This window comes from Mytilus californianus, unplaced genomic scaffold (genome assembly GCF_021869535.1).
Source record: "Mytilus californianus isolate M0D057914Y unplaced genomic scaffold, xbMytCali1.0.p SCAF_10, whole genome shotgun sequence".
NCBI lineage: Eukaryota > Metazoa > Mollusca > Bivalvia > Mytilida > Mytilidae > Mytilus > Mytilus californianus.
In genome coordinates, this window is record NW_026262582.1 from 74,134,468 (window position 1) to 74,141,310 (window position 6,843).

Below are 6,843 nucleotides of genomic sequence, written 5' to 3' on the forward strand. Positions count from 1 at the left end.
TGGTCAATTAACAATTATTATTGCTGTTTACAGTTTATCTTTATCTATAATAATATTCAAGATAATAACCAAACACTTCAAAATTTCCTTAAAATTGTCAATTCAGGGGCAGCAACCCAACAACTGGTTGTCTGATTCGTCTGAAAATTTCAGGGCAGATAGATCTAAACCTGTGAACATTTTTACCCCTTGTCAGATTTGCTCTAAATGCATTAGTTTCAGAGATATAAGCCAAAAACTGCATTTTGCCCCTATGTTCTATTTTTAGCCATGTCGGCCATCTTGGTTAGCGGGCAGGATCATCGACACATTTTTTAAACTAGATACCTTTATGGTGATTGTGGCCAGGTTTGGTTAAATTTGGCCCAGTAGTTTCAGAGGAGGAGATTTTTGTAAAAGTTAACAGACGACGACGACGACGGACGACGACAACGACGGACGACGGACGCCAAGTGATGAGAAAAGCTCACTTGGCCCTTTGGGCCAGGTGAGCTAATAAAAAGGGTATATTAAGATAAAATCAAACAAGAGATAAAATACTAGTATCATAGATATAGGAAGATGTGGTATGAGTGCCAATGAGACAACTCTCCATCCAAGTTACAATTTATAAAAGTAAACCATTATAGGTCAAGGTACGACCTTCAACAAGGATCATTGGCTCACACCGAACAGCAAGCTATAAAGGGCCCCAAAAAAATTACTAGTGTAAAACCATTCAAACGGAAAAACCAACGGTCTAATCTATAAAAAAACGAGAAACGAGAAACACGTATGAACTACATAAACAGACGACAACTACTGTAATCAGATTCCTGACTTAGGACAGGTGCAAACATTTGCAGCGGGATTAAACGTTTTAATGGTACCAAACCTTCTCCCTTTTCTGAAACAAAAGTATAACATCACAACATAGAAAAACACACTATAAAATAGCAATTGGAAGGCTTAACTCAATCAAAAAACGTAAATTAACATACACAATGAACGAATAAATTTGACCTGTGACACCTGAATGCAAATACACAGTTCAAGAATAAAAAATTACAAGGGATAAATATTTTAAAGTCAAAAGTAAATAAACAGGTTTAAACAAAGATATCACTGTAAAATTTCAAACAATTTATAGAAAATCATCACTTTTGAAGAAACCTGCGTCATATTATACACAGGTAAATGAAAATAATTTTGTTGTTAAGTATACTTCTTCTTCTGTGTTTATAAAATCTTCCGTTTAGGAATACCAAGAAATTTCTTAAATACAATAAAACTAATCTAACACTTGGTACATATGGGGTGAATATCAACAATACAAATATATAATTAGTGCTAGATAAAACTTCCTGTACAGGTCCAAGAACAGCATCTAAGGAAAAATGAAATAATTTTGATGTTCATAGTACGAAGAAGTGAAAATTTGTAGTAATTAAATACCAAATAATCAAAGCTGGTATATAGACAAGATCGTGCATACCAAATTAACGGAAAATAGATTAAATCAAAGGAATATAAATAAATAAATAAATGAATAAAGAAAGAAAGAAAGAAAGAAAGAAAGAAAGAAAGAAAGAAAGAAAGAAAGATAGAAAGAGAGAGAGAGAGAGAGAGAGATAAAGAAAGGAACACAAACTCAGCTCTGTGTGGTTCTTTTCTAGAAAACACACACTATTTGAATTACAAGCACGTATGAAAAAAAACGGCCGTCAAAAAATATTGTTGAATCTCAATAAATTTTGGGCTGTGTAGACTATATTGATTTTTAATGCGTTTTATATGTAACCTTGCAGTTAGTCTACTGATTGAGATTATGAGATTATTTAGATTAACAAATCTTGTATATATTTCCCGCCACTTATTATGTACGAAGTGCGGTTGTTGCCTCATGTCAGATCATTTTTACAAGTTTTTTTGTGGAGAATTTGGTGTCAATCTGCTCATTAAACAATGTTTTTAAACTATAAGTTGAAGTAAAAACCATGCATGGCCAAAAGAAAAAGACAAATGGTAGTTCACTAACACAACGCATATAGCAAGAAATCGAGCAAAATAAATCCTGATAAAACTGGGGCTAGGGATAAGGATGATAAACTTATATGCGTATCTGTTAATATTCATTGAATGAATGATGTTTAACGATCCTGATGTTTAACGAGATCATCCCCAGTTTTTAGAGGGGTTCGTGCTGCTCAGTCTTTAGTTTTCTATGTTGTGTGTTGTGTACTATTGTTGGTATTGTTCTTTTCTAGTAATAGCGTTGTCAGTTTATTTTCGACTTATGAGTTTGAGTGTCCCTCTGATATCTTTCGCCTCTCTTTTATTATTATATGATAAATTAATATGTTGACAATAGTTTTGTACATGCATAACAAATTGTAATTGATTTCTGACTTACTTATTTATGTGAATTTTAGGTGAGTCGTACAATGGTTAAACATGAAGTTTGATCTTTATAAATATAAGCAGTGGCAGTACTGCTTACTTTGGCTGCATCCCCTTCTTGTAACCATGTTGTTGTCACTGCTGCCGCAGAGCTCCAATATGTATTAGCGCTTGACGTATAATAATCATCCATCCAACCACTTACTATTGTGATGTTATTTTTTAAAATGTTAATTTCATGAGCTCCTGTTTTTGACATTAACACCACAGAAATAAGATATAAATCGGAGACAGTGCAAACATATAAGCCTGTTGACTGAAAGGAAGATATATTAGTGTTGCCAATGGTCGTTCTTATATCTGTAAACTGTATCGTCTCACCAGAAAAAAACATGGTCTGATGTTCTACACATGCAGTCAGTGACACTGAAAAAAGTAAATATAAAGTCTTAATGCTTAGAATAGAGAATAAACACGACACCATATAAAACTAAGACGATGCGGTATGATTGCAAAGAGACAATTATCAATAAGATATAAAACGACGTACGTGTAAGCAACCATCGTTGCCACCGTACGGCTTTAAACAATGAACAAAACCCATAACGTATAGTCAGCAATAAAAAGGTCCCGACATGACAAATGCGAAACAATTCAAACAAACAAAACAAAGGCCTGATTTATGATATACAAAAACAAACGAAAAACAAATCTGATATACAGCAACAAATGACAACCACGGAATTACAGGCTGGTGATTTGAGACAGAAACTAAGGTTGTAACTCCGAGAGGCAAGTGTGTGCTTTGTGGTGATCTGTGATGTGTTTTATGCTTTAAAATGTAAACAGTACGATATTTTTTTCACGCTATATAGAAGTGATGTGCCGGCAGTTTACATGTCGTTTTCATATATCGTCTTTTTTACTCGATGTTTTGTGTCCAGTTAGTGAGCTGCCATTTGATTTTTATGGGGGGCTAGGATGAAAAATTTTGTTCTGCATTTTTTTTTAGTTGTAATATCTGTCCTGCCTATTTACATTTCACTCTATTCGGTCCTGTCTTTTTTTTTAGTTTATCCTGACTTTTTTTTACATAAATTGTCATCCTGCCTTTTTTTTTTTTTTGCAAAGTGTCTCACCCTGCCTTTTTTTTTCTCAAAACTCCTGTCCTGCCTATTTTTTTCAAATTTCATCCTAGCCCCCCCCCCCCCCCCCCCCATAAAAATCAAATGGTAGCTCCCTTATTAACAATAGATAGGTATGAGATCGACTGTATCAGTGATATATTTAATTAGAAAAATAATTAAATGAATTTAATTTCTAAGCTTGAAATTTAAAAAGAAAATCGGTTTTGAAAATTGAACTATTGTACATCGACTTTAAAAAGAAAATGACATTTCTTTAAAAATGACTGAACTTCTATAGCGACGGATGAAATTTCTTTTCCGAGTTTTATTCTTTTTCTCTCTTAACTATAGCAACAGTTAGGCAGTGAATTAATTCCTCTGATTCCGAGTCGTTACAGCTAGCTCGCCTTTTGTCCGCCCACTCATCACTACTTTACATGTCTCAGTTCAAACCAACCAAGGGGCCTCGGTGGCCGAGTGGTCTAAGTAGTTACTACTGTAATCACTAGCCAGTCATCACTGAGGTTGTGAGTTCGAACCCCGCTCGTGCGGGTGCACTCGACTCCAATCTTAATTGACTAGGATTGTCAGTTTTCCTATCGAAGGTCGGTGGTTTTCTCCGGGCACTCCGGCTTCCTCCACCAATAAAAACTGGCCGCCACGAAATAGCCCAAAAGCGGTGCTTAAAAGTGGCGTTAAAACACCAAAAATCAAAAAATCAAATCAAACCAACCAATTTTATATTGTTTTTGTATGTTTGGCGAATGTAAGTAACAACAGTTAAAATAAATGGAGAATGTTCCCATGGGACACAGATGATGCCCCCGCTTGCGTATAACAATATAAAGGTACAGAACGGTACAAAAGTGATGCCACCAAAATTCAAACTTGATCTGTGTTTTGTGGCAATAAGCATTGTGTACAAGTTTCATTACCTTTGGTTGAGACAAACTTAAGTGAGAGAACGGAAACCAATTTCGGGACGAACGTACGTACATGCGGACAAGTGTAACATTGTATGCCCCCGGCTGCTGCGGGGCATAAAACCATATCATAATGCACAATACCTTTGTTGTTGACGTTTCGCTGTAGCTCGTTAATCTTATTATTTATCTCTTTTCGATATTGGTTCATATTTCTATTAATTGCTGCCTCCGACTGTATTGTTAAATTGTATAAAGCCAAAAAATCCTGATTTCGAGCTTGTTCGTGATTTCGTAAGGAATAAACGGAGGAATCAATCTTCTGTATTTTTTCATTTAAATTATTCAATGACTGTAGCTGTTGTATATCCTTCAATTGTTTTAATTCCTGAAGACTGCTTTTCAGCTCTGAAGTTGTGTTTTCAAAAGCCTTGTTAAGGAGATTATATTTTAGCTGTAGTGCTTCAAGATCACTAGCTAAACGGCTGTTGTTTTGTTTGACTTCTTGAACGTTTTGCCCCAACTCTGCAACTAAGACTTTGGAAGTGTCGTTTGGGGATGATTTTTCGGAAATTTGTTTGTCCATTTCCGCCAACTTCTTGTTCAGTTGTGACGTCAGTAGGTTCATTGACATTTCTTGCTGTCTACGTAATGTTTCAAGATCATGGTGAATAGATGTTTGATCTGCTAGGTACGTTGACATGGAAAGATACTGATTGCTAGTACTAGTTATTTGTGGACTTTTATCCTCCAATAAAAATCCAGAGTGTAATACACAAACTGAAAACAACACCATTACTCTCATTGAAATCATTTTATTTTTTGTTTTAACCTAACTTTTGTGTTTATGTTAAATGGTTTTATAAAATGATTTATCTAAAAGATATATAATATCGTCATTTTGATTAAAATTTGAGATAACCTCGGCGTGTAACATAACAATTATTATAACGAATAATAGTTGGACTTTTATTTATCTATCAAATCTTGTTTCATACATTGTTTTGTTGAAAAGCTCGTCGGGTCACAACCACTGGGTCGATACCAATGCTAGAGGACGTTTCGTATCATAAGCCAAGTATTCAGTACTCCTGATCTGACTAGAATCATCATTGATGTGGTCATTTTATATCAAATTGATTTTTATTCATATATTATCAAAACTATTCGTAGCACTCAAGCGTTTCTTCCCCTCAGATTTGACACAACTTTCTGGAATTTCTAATTTTCAATTCTCTATAATTTCTCGATCATGATTTGGCCTCCCAACTTTTCTGATTCCATTGTTGCTGATGAGTCTTTTGTTGACAAATATATAAACCTACTAGTATCTTTAATTACTTTTTTTTAAACAAAGCACTTATATCATTTCAAATTCCTTTTAAAACACCTATTACAAAACTTGTAATGTAAATTTAATCAGGGCCAGTTTTTTTTAGAATTACATGTAATATCAAAGACATATAAACAGTCATTAGGCTATAACAATTTTTTTGCGTCAATAATCTCATTTTTCTTAATTAGCGGAAGTAAAAACTTTTGCTTAAAAACTCACTAAAAAGATACACGAACCAGGCTTGTAGTTAGCTTAGTGTTATTACCTGTTTTGTATGCACAAGACTCATCAGTGAGGCTCGATTCAAATAAGTTGGGATGCCAAAAAATTACAAACTTGATGTTGTAGTTTACATCCTCGACTTCTGGCCTTTCCGAGTTTTGTAGACAACTGTCTAGTGTTAAAGACTATGGTGTCTTCTTGTCATTTGTTTTGTTGGATTGCGTCTCATTGACATTTACTACCACAACTATCCTTTGCTAATATAAGCAGTAAAAATTAAAATCAAACTAGAATGTCGTCAGTCACAATCTTTATAAAATTTTCTGAACATCAATCCTTAATAAAAAATTTAACTGTGACTTCTTTTAAATATTATCATTAAACAATGTTTTTGACTGTAAATATAAGAATCAGACAACACCATGGCCAAAAGAAAATGAAACAAGAGCCTGAATTGCACACCTGGTATAAATATGCCATTTTGATATTTATTTTTACCTTCCTTGCAATCAGTTATCTTTGCTTCTTAGTTAAATCTTTTAAGCAACATTTTGTGGATCTTGTATTAGTGATATTTTTTATTGTCTACAGTATATACATTTGTATTCAAACTTTCGAGATTATTTCCAAAATTATAAAAACAAGTTATTTAAGGGCAATAAATCACAAGGAGTATGATGATTTCAACCATGTTGACTTACTTGTAGATTCTTTTGCTCGTAATTTTTTTAAATCAAAGTTTCTCTATATATCCACTATAGTTTTATGACAAAAGTGCCAAAAATGGATAAAATCAGCATTCAGGGGCAATAACTCCTATCAAGAATCCGTCATGATAAACATCTTTGCTGTTTAC